General features: G+C 36.2%; 1 protein-coding gene and 1 long non-coding RNA gene across 2 annotated transcripts in view; one reads left to right on the forward strand and one right to left on the reverse strand.

The window, feature by feature from the left end:
* Positions 1–7,135, reverse strand: part of LOC107690857 (uncharacterized) — a 22,485-nt gene extending 15,350 nt beyond the window's left edge. The window contains exons 1-2 of the long non-coding RNA XR_001634492.1: positions 7,126–7,135; positions 2,677–2,682 (exon numbers count right to left, since the gene is read on the reverse strand). This is a non-coding gene — a long non-coding RNA (uncharacterized LOC107690857). The remainder of the gene's footprint in view (positions 1–2,676; positions 2,683–7,125) is intronic.
* Positions 725–14,869, forward strand: part of LOC107690855 (zinc finger protein PLAGL2-like) — a 33,176-nt gene continuing 19,031 nt past the window's right edge. The window contains exon 1 of the mRNA XM_016489278.1: positions 725–924. The gene's annotated coding sequence lies outside the window, so the exon portion shown is untranslated. The remainder of the gene's footprint in view (positions 925–14,869) is intronic.

Here is a 14,869-nt window from a genome sequence, read left to right on the forward strand (position 1 = left end):
TTTAATTAGATTGAAAGAACACTGTAAATAAACAGTGACTCCAATGCTCATTTTTTAGATTTATTACTTGCATTTTAGATGTATTATTTACATTTGTAAACCTAAAACCATAAACAATAAATAAAAACAACTCCAGGAAACCTGCTAAAATTAGGTAAGTGATATAGGCTACTGTAAAATGTTTTCATATTCGTTTCCATTCATTTAACTCAAACAATTTCTGTCATTTCTACTCAGTTTTCTTAATCAGTATATTTTTGAACACTGCAGTTTGGCACCACTTTCATTTTACTTAAAGCAAAAACAAGTTTAAAAGTTGTAATTGTTTAGCCTACATTAAAAAAAAAATAATTTTAAGATAAAGAAAAACATCTTAACGCCTTCATGCAAATTCATTCATTAATCCAGAGTTTAATTGCTTAAGGCTGTATATAGCGTATTGCTTAAATAGAGATTCATGAAAAAGGCATGTTTGTATTGCATTACAAAACAACGCGGCGTCCTGTATAAAATAAAGAGCTGCTTGTTGACTTAGGTTAGTATCCTTGCATTAAACATGCTGGCATTAAATAATTAAAAAACGCTATCGACTGTCTCGATCCTTTTACTTTCGATACACATTCAGCGACGAGCCTCACCAGTCCCGCCGTTATCTATCATTAATCACAACGATATGTAAACTACAGCCCCGAAAACACACAACACGCTCAGCAGTTCACCAGCCCCTGCGAAAAGTTTGTGAAAGTGGCCTGACGTCACACTCCCACAATGCTCGCGCGCCCCATAACTCTGCTGCTGCAGCCTGAGGAGCGCGAGACTCTCAGGCCCCGAAAAAAGAAAAATTAGAGAAAAAAATTGGAAAAAAATAATAAAACAACAGATCAAGAGGTGAAAGACCGGGAACGGTGGTGTGGGGCTCCCACGGTAGGTTTGCGCTTAGTCGGTGCTGGAATGTGACGGCGGTTCCTTGTGAAATTGACTAATGCGGCGCTGGAAAGTTTTTGGTGGCAACTGCTCGTTTTTTTTTTTCTGCAAGTACTCATAATGTAGCTGCACGCTCTGATGTGTGCATGTTTTTTTAATGAGATCCCGATAATTAATGCAACTCATTCGGCCGCTGATCGACATGGCAGATGATACACGAGTGTTTCATAGTAATAACACGGTTGATATTTTCTCTCGAGCCGACGTCATTTATTTTTGCCTTATTTTTGTAAAACATTGGTGAGGCTTCGGGTATTTAACTTTTAATTGGTGCGCGTTCGCTCGCGCTTCGCAAACTTCATCGAGAAATACAGTGCAGATGCTTTTTGTTTACAAACCGATACATTTGCATTTGATCGACCATCGGCTCGGCTGTGTCTATTGATGTTCAGTGTGACTTTGGAGCGAATAGTTGAATTTTAAGTAATTTCTGAATATTTATGTCTGTGCTGTGAGCACACACGAGCTGGAGCACCGTTCCTGTTGAGTTTCAAACACTGGTTTATACAAACGCGTCTGTCTAAGAATAGTTCACTGCTTGATTTGAGAAAATCACACTTGGGCTGTAAATATACAACTATTTTCGGCTGGTTTGTCTCGTACTATAACTCTACCTCCGTGCTGCTATGGCTTATCTGCTGCTCGGCATTTGTTTGCCACAGATCGGTTGTTCCTGGGCGGATTGTGACTTTTCTATAATGCCGTCTTGTGTGAAAAACTGTTTGTTTGTGTATTCCTATCAAGAGGTGCTCAACAAACAAGAGTGTCAAGCGGTGGGTTGAGGTTGGGGGGCTCCGTGTTTTAATGTTCATTTACATATGGCTATGTAGAGATCATTAATCGAATCACTCTGCTGAGAAATGATCACATCATGTTCAGTAGTGAGACAAAAGTGAACTTTAACACTGTAAACAAATATATCCCACTAAATTGAAAACATAAGTTTAAGTTCTGCATTTAGTTAGAGAGTAAAATCAAAGCGGTTCTTCAGTCACAACTTGAGTGATTAGTTTATTACACTTTTATAACCACATTGAATTGAAGAAAATATAGTTAAAACTGATCTAATTGAGGACAATGGCATGTATTGTTGTAACAAGTTCATCGAAAGACTGAAATATGTTGTCAGAATGATTAAAACATGTTTACAGCACAGAGAGCGCACTGTAAAGTTTTAAGATGTAAAACTAAAAGTTCATTTTTGTTATTTGGTCGCAATTATGCTTATGAAATCTACCAATCATCCACCAGTAAAGGTGTTGCACCATCCCTAAACACATGCAGATGTGTGACATCTCTTGAAAAAATGATACCTTAAAAAAAATTCATCCCACTAAAATTGAAAACTTGAGTTTAATTGGTGTTTAAATATGATGTGAAATCAAAGGCACAATCTGCAAGTTTCTTAGTTTATCAAACTGTTTTTGACTCTTTCGAATATTGTTACTAATAAGGGAAATGCAGTTAAAACACTTGAAGTGTATGAAATTAAAATTAAATTGCAGAAATGGCTGTGAGGAGTTAAAAAAATCGTTTAAAATGTGTTTTTGCATTGCCCATTGTAGTGGTTAAAGGTACAGAAATTGTAATTAAAGTTCATTTGTCATTGCTGTTGTAAATGAGCATAACTGCGGCCAATCTTTAATTCACCAGTCAGCATGATTGCAACACTATAGTCACATATTCAAACACCTGTAGCTGAGTGATATCTTTTTCTCAAATATATGCAGTGATGTTTTAAACATACATTACAGAGTGAAAGCTTTTCATTTGCTTTGCCTGTTTTTTCTCTGGCTCTTGTTTATGTTGTGCTAAAGTTACTTTTTGTTGCTCTGTGCTTTGAAAATAATCAAAATGAGATGTTTCACTTTGGCTGGATTCATTGGATGTATGTGAAAAGATGGCTTTCTAACAGTGATTGATAAAGAACAGGTTGCGACGAGCTCTTGTTTGGTGGTTGTGCTCCATCATGGCCCTCTACTTCCACTGCCTCGAGCTACATAATAAGGAAATGGAAGTGAGATCGTCACGAGACAGTGCTTTTGTTATTGACATTGCATGTTGAAACGCATATTGTTATGTTGAGACCGTATAGTTTTTCAGCATTGGCTCTGGTTAGACGGTCTTTTGCTTCTGAGGGTCTTTACAAGGGTTTGACTGATTAATGAGTTTATCTGAGGGTTTGACAGGGGTTTGAGTGAGAACAATTCTAACAAATATTTCTGGTTCTCGCTCCATCTCAGATGTAGTTGTATTTTGTTGAGCTTGTCATTTTTTGACACATCAATGTAAGTTATTTCAAACATTTTCCTCGACATCTTTTAAAATGACTTTTTCTGCTTTGATCGTTTTTTTTTAGATGTTGTGGGACATTTTAAACAAACGTTTCAGCAGTTTAATTTTCATGTGTTCTCTGAAAAGGCGTCTTACATGCTTGATTCAGTGTGCGAGTTAGAGAGAGAGACACAGAGCATGTGTATCAAGGGGGGTTTCTCCTCTGAAAACATCCCACAATTCCATGCTCCTCGGTGGGTAACAGGCTGATTATCATGAGAAAGCAGGGGTTAATAGGTAGGACAGGCTTTGGAGAGCACAAACGCTACTTAATACGCAGTGTAGAATGGGGATCAGCCCTCATCTGAGTCCTTATATCCTCCACTTATAGTAGTGAGGAGTGAACAGGGACGATGCTGTGCCTGAGATTTGTGCCGAGTTATATTAATATAGCTATTTATTTTGCATTATGATTTAAGTGTTTTGTGACAGTAATATGGGCTTGTGGTTCAGTCGATGAGTTTGTTTGTATATGCGGTCGCAAGGATATAATATGTGCTTGTGTTGTGTCTAAATCCATGTCTAAAATGGGCACTGGGGAGTGTTTATGTGGGCAGTATGAACAGTAGCTGACCTGGTCACTAAGTTGCCTCATAAAAAATGGAGGAGAGAAATAGAGAGATAAAATCAGGCCAAGTTCACAAGGACTTTATAACTCCTCCGAGCGCCTTAACACCAGATTTGATTCTTATCAGAAAATTATTCATGACTCAGAACTGACAGAAACATGAAAAATCGTTCGTTCAGGATTCAGATTCGCAACGCCTGTAGACCTGAATGATTGTAGAAATAGAATTTTGCCAGTGGTGTTTTTAAGGCTACTTAAATATTATTAATTACAATAAATGAAAAACAATGTATTGCACGTTAAATGTGTATGACGGATATTAATTAGCGTAGAAAGTTGTAGAAATCAACTCCAAATATGCTATAAACTTTTACTGTGTGTAATAACATTTTTGTTTATTAATAAATGTTGTAGAGTTGTAATTTATTGTTGTCACAAAAAGAAGTCCTCGTATATTAAAGTACTTTTAAAGTTATTTTTCATATAAAATCTGGTAAATTTAGCAGAGATGGTAAACTTATGAATATGTCATCAAACAAAAAAACAAAAACAAAAAAATGAAGATTGATTATAACAATGATAATGTGCAAATTAATAATACATTTATAATGTTCCATTGACAAATATTGTACTCTTGCACAAAGATTTTGATCTTAAAATGTTAAATTTGTTGATTTAAATGAAATCATTCTCAGAAACTGATTTGAATTTGTTTAGATTGTAATGTAAGGAAGCCTAAATATTTGGTTCATGTGGTAACATCTAAATTAAGTTTTATTCTAGCCAAAAATATTCCAAAATGTATGACAATAGTTTTAACACACACACACACACACACACACACACACACAACATTATTTAAAAGGAAACTATTTCAAACTTTCAGGTAGAAGTCAGGTAGCTCCTTAAGGCAACAAAGTGGCATCGTTTTGTTTTTAAAGTGTGGAAAGTCATAAATCGAATTGTTTATTATTTAGTCTGAATCTACTTATTTGATGCATTTTACACTGTCCTTAAACATTTTCTGAAGTATATATTTTAAGTTCCCTCATCAATCAGCATTTGATATGCACATGATGTAGCACAAAGAAGATAAAAATGAAAGAAAGGAAAATAAAGTTTTAAGGGACTAAACTGTATGTTAGAGGACAGAACAGCGTTCAGAGGGGGTATAAAACAACAATTTCACCAATGGCAAATCCAAGCTCATTAATTGCAGGAGAAAGCGTCATCAAGTAAACCGAACAAAGAGTAATAGAAAAGAAACCCACACATAAATAGTACATGTGTAAATACATGCTAATGTTCTTGACAGCTTTGCAAAACAAGTCCAAACACTAAGTACACATGCCACACACACCGCAACCAAGTCGCACACGCACAAGAAAAGAGTGTCTTTTTTTTCTCTTTGCTGGCATGCATTCTGACTGCACTTGCAGTATGCCGTGCCTTTAGATAGTAAGAAGACGCTAGATGTTTGAAACGCATAGCACCACTGTACACGAGTGAAGCTGTGCTTTTGAAAGCAGCCGGCCAGGTGTAGCTTTTCAAGGCCCGAGTATCCATCACTGAACACCACTTATGCTGCAACCCCTCCTTCTCTTCCTTCAGATCCCCCTCGTCCATTTTTCCACCCCAAAGATGGGTCTTCTTCCTCTCCGAGCTACTTTCTCACTCGTTTACTGTCTCTCTGCTATCTTTGTTGTGAATTTATTGGAAATTAACTGTTTTCTTTACTGTGCAGTAAATTCGTAACATCTTTTAATGTGATTACACTGATAATAAAAAACTAAAAATAGTCAAAAGATGCCATTAAATAAACAAAATAGTCAAAAGATGCTATTAAATAATAAATTATATTGGAAGCTCACTAGAAATTATAGAAATGATCCCACACTTTAAAAAACAGTTACATTAAGCAACTATTTTTACCTGATCTAACCCTCAAACTTGGTTTTGTGTAACAATTAGATTTAGATAAATAATATTTTTGAATTGTTTAAAATAAATAATTTAGGTATTACCTGCACATTAAAAACGTCGGTTTTCTGTGCATCTTTCAAGTGACAGGCACAGAGTTTGATGCAAAAATATAAATTAAAAAGTCAAAAATTTTACATGAGAAAATGATTGAGAAATAGAAATAAAACCAAAATATATGAAATTCAAGCACTCATTTATCCAAAGCAACAGCGACACCATGAAGGTTCAGAGGAGGGCAGCATCTTTTGAGCTTGGTATGTTTTCATTGAGTTTGTGAGGAGAAATAGTGAATTACAGGCGTGAAAGTCACATGTCATGAGGCGGTACTTCTGTGTCACTGTGATTGGCTGATCACACTTCCAATTAGATAATGCACACCTATTATGTGCACAACTGTTCTTGGCTGGTTGATTCATGAATGACCATCCACTTGGACAGCTCAACTTTTTACTAACATCTCAAACGACAAATAAAAACGAGCATAACATCATGACCTGTAATATGAGTAATATGCGTATAAAAATGCATATTCATCAGTATTCGTTATCATTAGCTGTAGTCTTCAGTCTTCAGCATGATGCTGTTTACTTCTGCATGAGCTGTTTTTTATTAGTATGAATATGAGAACTCTGTACGACACTAAAAGGCTGATAAAATGTAATTCTGTAGCATTAAGCGAGGGCATGGATTTGACGGTAAATTATAACAGTATGAGAAAACAAACAATCAAAAACAGTCATATGGAAAGGATGGGAAATAAGATAAACTTTATGAACCTCAAATGGATACCACAGCGCTCACACACACACACAGTCATGTACGGAGAATCCAAAAGACCTTGAGCGTTATTAGATGACTCAGTCACAGAGAGGAAAAAGAAAGCTGGATGATGAGGGAGAGAGTCACAGAAGAGGGCTGGAGGAAAACATTTGTGATTCACGTGGTCGTTTCAGTTGTATCCTACACATAATGTAGAAAAAGCAATGTTTTGCCTTAGAGGGAGGGTTTGTTTAGTTGTGTATTGATGTACAGATTAGGCTGTGTAAGTGCTGGTTATCCAGTGAGATGTCAGGTGTTTTCACTAGTTCCTCTGTTCTCCGCAAGTGAAGAAGGAAAAAGAAAGTTGTGTATGCTATGATTTGATTGGTAATCATATAATGAATTATAATGGCAATCAAACAAACATTTATGAAAAGAAGCTGGTATGTGACACCCTAACTTGCATTGTTTCTTAATTTTCTTACTTATGCATTAACTATAATTTAGTTAACTATTAACTGAACTATACAGAATAACGACAAATTGGTTAGACTAAGGGATCTAAAATATGGTCATGTAGAAGGCATAAACATGTGCTTTAGAAGTGCTAATAAACAGCCAATATGCTAGTAATGTGCATGCTAATAAGCAACTAGTTAATAGTGAGAACTGGTCACTAAACTAAAGTGTTACTGAGAAAATGTATGAAATGAAGAATCTTTAGTTATGCTTAGGTTGAGCCTTAAGTCTTAAGCAAAGTACTCTTTTCTTGAAAGCTACAAACTGTATGACTTAAATATGTTACATTTAAGTAATTATTTACTTAAATATGTTTACTTAATATACCTTTAATACATAATATATTTTGTATTGTTTTTATTTATCATAGTTTTATATTATATTTAATATGAGTGGTTCAAAACCAAAGGTCAATTTTGTTGTTATTGTTTAAATGAAGTCTTTACCTAAATTATGCCAAAAAAACAAAAAATATTTTTTTGTATTTCTCTCCCTCCTTCAGCTGCTCCCATTAGGGGTTGCCACTAGGGCTGCACGATTAATCGAATGCGATTGTCATGCGCATTTTGTTAGTAAAGCCGGTTCTGTAATCAACAGGAAATCATCGTCACGTGCTTTCAGATGGAGCAGAATTTACTACACATAGCCGTAGTTCACTGACAAGTTAAGGCAAAAAAATTGCAGATGATTTTATTGCGCGATTATGAAATCGAACACAGAACCGTGCTTCACTGAAATATACGCACGACAATCGCAGCTTCTGTCGAATCGCGATTCCATTTCGATTTATCGTGCAGCCCTAGTTGCCACAGTGGAAATATTATATTTTATATTTTCTATATTAATTGTATTTTTATATTATGTTTAATGAGCGGAAAAAGCAAAAAGCAAAGTCAGTTTTTTTTTGCTTTTTTTTTTTACATTTAATCCATGTTTTGTTGCTGGTTTTTAACATTTAACACATCAACCATCTAAGGTCTAAATTTTAGACCTTAGATGGTTGATGTGTTAAATGTTAACACATAGACTCTAAAATATTATTTTGTTGTTGTTGTTGTTGTTTAAACAAGGCTTTTACCTAAGAGATGCCTAAACTCTTCTTTCTCCTTTCTTTGTTTGTTGAAGTACAATTTTCATCAAATAAGTATATACAGTGGGTACGGAAAGTATTCAGACCCCCTTAAATTTTTCACTCTTTGTTATATTTCTGTCAATATGGGGTGCTGTGTGTACATTAATGAGGAAAAAAAATTAACTTAAATGATTTTAGCAAATGGCTGCAATATAACAAAGAGTGAAAAATTTAAGGGGGTCTGAATACTTTCCGTACCCACTGTATACAAGGTGATAATTTTATTTAGTATCTTACGATCATAGACTCTCATGATGTATTCTGGGGCTTTATGAATGCAACTACAATCTTTAATTTGGTATATAAGGGACAATTTCTTGCAAATATTTTCTTATTTCTCTCCCCCTCATTCACTTTGTGAAGCTCTGTAAATTGGCTTTATGCTTCTGGAGCTCTGCCCACATCTCTTCATTAATGTGTGTGTTTTTACTCCAGGTTTTCATGCTGGTATAATTGGGCTTCCTGACGTGGGACCTGTATGCAAGTGCATGTTTGTGTGAGCAGCTTAGTTTGTGAGTGAAACTGAAAATCAGAGAGCCTGTTTGAACAGGAGCTATTTAAAGTTGTAGATGAATGTCTGGTGATATAATATGAGTTTGATGGAGAAATGTTTCCTGGCAGCACATGAGAGTGACGTCTCATTGTGTGCGGTCAGGTGTGTGGTCCACCGAATCCATTGTTACATTTTCAGCTGGAACTGAGTGAAGAATCGCTAGAAGATCTTGGTGTCTGTATTCACTCAGAAAATATATGAGTGGAGGAGGAAAGAAAAATAATGAAAGGAATCATGTATCATGATGTGACTACTTTACCAAAGCTCCGCAATTGCTTTCACTCTCTTTTACACTTAAACAGACATAATTAGCTGTCTGTTTATGGAAAATGCTTCAGTTCTCTCACTTTTTCTCTCACTATAAATGTGATTTTTTTTTTTGTATTTTATTGGCATTTTTTGATAAACAATTATCAAAAATGGTAAGCACGGTAATAGAAGTATATCTTTAATCAGTATATCGCTAAAATGTAGTGATAGGGAGAAATAAGGGCCAGTAATGGTTATAAAAATAAGAAGAAACTGTACTGAGATTTTTAGGTTGTTTAAAATGTACTTGACGTGATAACATCTAAATTAATTGGTTTTATTGCAGTCAGCAATGACTATGACTGAATAATCCTGACTGTCATTTTCAAGAAAAATGGCTCCTAAATGCAACTACTGTACATTTTTCAAAATGCATTAAATTAAAAAATAAAATAAAATAAAGCAGTAATATTTAATATGAAAAGTAATTTTTAAGGGCCAGGACAGGAAGAAATAGAATGTGTACATTTTCAAAACTGCACAAAATAACAGTAGTAAAATAAAAAGAATACAGTATGCATTCAACAACAACTTGAATGTCACGATCAACAGTATTCAAGGCAAATATTATATTTATTATGACTCAAAGTATTTTTAAGGCTTAGGAAGGACAGGAAGTAAAAACAGGATCAAAAAATAAAAATAAAATAAGAGTGTAACACCTGTTGAATGTGTTGATCGACAGTATTAAAGTCAAATATACTATTTAATATGAAGTCCTCAAATGTAATTTTTAAGGATCAGGACAGGTAGAAATCACTCAAGATAACAACTGCATATTTTCAAGACTACATGAAAAACCTAATATAATAAAAATGCTTTTATTTTTTATTGTCATTTCTGAAGGTGTGCAGCTCAAAAATGAGTTTTTCTGCAGCAGATGCTCCACAGTAACACTCGCATTGATCCTTTTCGGAAAATCTTAAAAAATATGTGGTCTCTCCCTCTCTTTCTTCCATGTTTTCTCAGGCTAACCACAGCTCACTCCAGTGGCAACATAGCAAAATTGTAGATGCTGATTTCCTCTCAAAGGGATAGAGAGAGAAAAGGAGAGAACGAAGGGAAAGAAATGAAAAAGAGAGCGAGAGAGAAGCTCTGGTGTTAACAAATGACCTCTGTTGCTTGCTTTCTTCCTCTCTTTCACTCTCCCTCCCTCTCTCTTCCTCACAAAGTCCAGAACAACAACAACAGGAGGAGAGAGAGAAAGAGAGAGAGAGAGAGAGATGAAAGTAGAGAGAGGACTGTGGGTCTCTTTCTGTGCCCTCCAGTGGCAGCGTGAAGTTTTCAGTTTGATTGAAGGGCCCTTTTCTCTGCTGTGTGGTGTGAAAGCTGTCCTAATTGAATGATAAAGTGGCCCGAGATGGAGTCCAGTGAATAGGCAACAATACACAGCCTGTGTGTGGTAGAGGGGTTTTTTTGGTTCTCATCCAGGCCACTCTCTCTCTCTTTCTTTCTCTCACTATCTCTCTCTCTCTTGCCCCACTGTGAGTGGGGGTCCCATTATCAAGCGCTCTGCTAGATTCGGTCACATGACTCCTCCCTGCCCACTCACCCGGCCCCTCCCTCCCCTGCCGAAGAGCAGCCAATCAGGCGGCAGCAGGGATATTTCTCAGCGACCATGTGGTTGAATGCCCTCATTTAGCGAGCAGCTGACTCACAGCACATGTCTTTCTCTATCACACACTTCGCCTGCCGGACACTGGCGAGGGAGAAAATTCCATGTCCATGCACTTTCAGCGCGCGCCGTAAACAGTCCAGACTGGCTCTTCGAGTCTAACTGTAGTGGGACCGTATCCGATGAAAGTGAAACGCTCTCTTATGTTTAATCAGAGGCAGATGTTGTTCATCTTTTGATGCAATTATTGTCTAGTTCACTGGCGGGTCACTAGCTGATCTTAGGGTAACACTTTTAGTTTTATACCCATTATATGTTATTTATATTTATCTGCAGTTACTAGATCCTTTATTTTTATGTTCAGTACAAAAATGCACCGAATGAACATCAATGTAACCATCCATTAGAGTGTGTTTATGCAGATGTTCTGCTGTAACTGTAATTTGTATATATAAAAAAGGCTAGATTTAATTTATAAGCTTGTTTTTATAGCACAGATTAGGGTTAAGGAGTTTTTGAGGTGTTAAAATGATTAATGCAAATTTTCCCTCAAATTAAAGACTACATTTATTCAAGATGGAATCAAAAGGCAATAAACAAAAAAAAGATTTAAAAAAAATTTGTATCACAAATGTGCCTCTAAGAAAAGTCCACTCGATCAAAATTTATTTTTTGTTTGTCATCTTTTCAAGGTTTCTACATCATTTATAATATTCTTGGAAGTGGTTCGTAACGTCTCTTGAAATTGTTTGTAAATTCACTAGGTTTTTTGACCCAGCTCTGTTCAGTTTGTGCTGTCAAATAAATATAGGGGTATATATTTTTTTTATCTACAAGGACAGTGTCTTGATGAATGTTACAGTAACTGTGTGCTGCTGCCTTGCTAGGGTCTGTTTGCACATGAGCTCTTTCTCTCTTTAGCATACAAAGCTGATCTGTTTGGTTAGCAAAGACAAGCACAATCTGAGAATTTTTTTCTATTAATGAGTACATGAGACTAGTGTCAATTGTAATTTTTTCCCCTTAATGGACAGACAAAAATACCTGGACTTGTTTGATATAAGAAACATGCATGTGTGACAATACACAGTAAGATTATTAAGATTAAGAAAAATTAATACTTTTATTCAGCCAAGATGGGACAAAGATGGGCATAAAATTGGACCGTTTTGTATACAAAATATTTTTTATTTCAAATAAGTGCTGCTGGTATTTAAATATTGTATATTTGTTATTAAAATATTTAGACTTCATAGCAATATAAAAAAAAAGTTTTATGATTTTTTTAAATATAGAGTAATTGTCCCTGGACTTCTTTAGAATGATGGGAAATAGTGGGTTAAACCAATTCATAATCCATAATCAAAACAAGGTCAGTTTCCCTTGAGTTGTTCTCTGTCTAAAGCAGGTCCTCTGCTCTGTTTCATTATCTTGTATTGGTTCTCGCCTTTAAGAACCTTTTCTTCTGTTGACTCTTCTGGTTTATTTTTCAGTTTATTCCAGAGGCTTTTGCGTGTGTCCATAGGTTCATCTTATCCATTGCAGTTCTCCACTATTATTTTTTGTCACTGTTGATTTCGTGTCATCAAGTTTCAGGATTTAGCATGCACATTTCTTGACTCTACGCAACTTCCTTGCCGTGCTCTTGTTGAACTTCCTCTGCTGCTAGTGCCACTACTAGCATTGCAGATCCTTCCTCTCATTCAGCTGTTGTCCATCTTGAGTTTAAATGCCTGCTGTGGGATGTGGAAAGTCAATCTCATCATCAGTTTCAGGCATGTGTGCCTGTTCAGCTTCATCAGCCATTACAGTAGTCTAAGTTAACCATTGGTTTTCAACACCCTGCACTGTAAGAGAAACGCTCTGACCCTTTATATAAACCACTTTTAGCCCCGGTTCCTGCTACACTATAAACTTGTTGCTGTCTTGCAGGTTTCCTCTGAGTCTTTCCTGAAACTTTTATTTTTCATAGAATGACCAACAAGGTTGTGTGCCATTCAGAGTTGAATTTAGTGTGCAGTTAAATTCCATTTCAGTTTAAAGGAATAGTTCACACTAAAATGAACATTTGCTGAAAGATTACTCAAACTCATTTACGTCTTGGATGGCTGGAGGGTGTTTCTTCATCAGAACAGATGTGAAGAAATGTAGCATTACATCACTTGCCCTCCAATGGATCCTCTGCAGTGAATGGGTGCCGTCAGAATGAGAGCCCAAACAGCTGATAAAAACATTACAATAATCCACAACTAATCAAGTCCATTAATTCATGTCTTGTGTGTGTTTGTAAGAAATATAACCATCAAGACATTTTAACTTTAAACTGTTGCTTCTGGCCAAAATACAAGTCCATAATCCATAATAAACTTCCTCCAGTGAAAAGTCCATCTCCTGTTGTCCTCTCACATCAAAATCGACTTATTTGTTTAGAACAGTTTTGGACTGTTTTTGCAAGTGAACGGTTCTTGATCTGTGTATATTTTCTCTCGGACTCAAACTTTTTCACTGGAGAAAGCAATATTTAAAGACGTTAAAAACGTCTTGATGGATTGGTTTATTACAAACAGCTTGTGGATTATTGTGATGTTTTTATCTGCTGTTTGGAGTCTGACGGCACCCATATACTGCAGAGGGTCCATTGGTAAGCATGTGATGTAATGCTAAACTTCTCCAAATCTGTTCCAATGAAGAAACAAACTCATCTACATCTTGGATGACCTGAGAGTGAGTACAGTTTCAGCAAATTTTCATTTTTGGGTGAACTAATCCTTTATTAGATTAAAATTAAGGTAGCAAACGTGATACAAAATTGCAGTTGTAGTGAAATAGGATTAAAATTAATTCATTATTTTTTAAATGCATATGACTAAATTTTTAACTAGAAAATAACAGTTTGTCAAGTCTTTCCCAGGATGCATAACCTGTGTTGAATTTGTTGCTTTTGTACGCAATGCTGATGTAAAAACGGGCATATTTGAGCACATTTTCACCCTGTAAATCTGGAAGTAAAGCCGGAAAGATCCTTGTAAAGAATGTGAAGTTGGTGACGGACCACAGACATTGAATTTTGCAGAGGATCATCTCCTCCTTCTCTGTTCCTGGTGCAGTGCCAGGTCCATGCAGCCTCGCATCCATGTGCAACAGGTATGAATAAACAGAGAAGTAGTCCTATATAAACCTCCTGCAATAACCTGCCAATCCTTGGAAGGACACGAGGTCCTTGATGTTTCTGAGTCACGGCCAGGTAGTAAGGGTGGAAATCTTTTCAGGACCTGTCTCCACTCCATTCCTCAAAACCACATGGCCGAGATATTTGACTAATGTCCAAAAGTATGGCATGTCTCAGAGGACAGTTACATTCTTTCAGTGTACTGAATCCTCAAAACAAGCAATTCTATATTCCTAGACAAACATGGCATTGGCAGAAGAGACTAAAATATTTAAAGATTCATGCTGTTCAGCTCTGCATCACATTCCGGAAGGTGCTACACTCATTTAAAACATTTGTTGGTGTCAGGAAGGCAGATTTAATGTGGGTTGTTTTCACTAGATTTATCTTCACTACTTTTATCTACATCTTTGAAATGGAAGCATGGGACTTTCCTCAAAGTTACACAACTATAAGTCTTTTATTGTCTGATTGTTTGATTGAACATCTGAAAGTCTACACCTAGGTAGATTGCATCACTCCTATTATTTACGACTGTAGTGGGAGATGTCAAGGGGCTTTCAGCGTTTTGGAGCTTCTTTAGGGTGAAGTGCGTAATTATGTGGTCACTAATGTGCCACATAATATTTCTTTAAGTTGAGGCACAATCTGACCACCTGCACCTTTCCATTTCTAGTTTCCATTTGAGAAGTAAGCTGACACTTGACCCTCGTGACACAGTTTTGACACTTCAGTAAGTTGAATACAAGTGCATTTGCACCATAAATTGTGATAAAGATGTGCGATCAGCTCATCATAGGGTGATAAGAGTTTGGCAATTACAGTTTGTTCTCACTTTTTTGCAAAGAACTTTACTCACTGTCAAGCGCTACAGATTGTGTGTCTCATCTCACTTTCAGGTTTTGTGTATCAAAGGCTTGTCAGGTGCCAGCTGCAGTGCAGTA

The sequence above is a fragment of the Sinocyclocheilus anshuiensis genome, unplaced genomic scaffold (genome assembly GCF_001515605.1).
Source record: "Sinocyclocheilus anshuiensis isolate Anshui unplaced genomic scaffold, SAMN03320099.WGS_v1.1 scaffold3258, whole genome shotgun sequence".
Classification (NCBI taxonomy): domain Eukaryota; kingdom Metazoa; phylum Chordata; class Actinopteri; order Cypriniformes; family Cyprinidae; genus Sinocyclocheilus; species Sinocyclocheilus anshuiensis.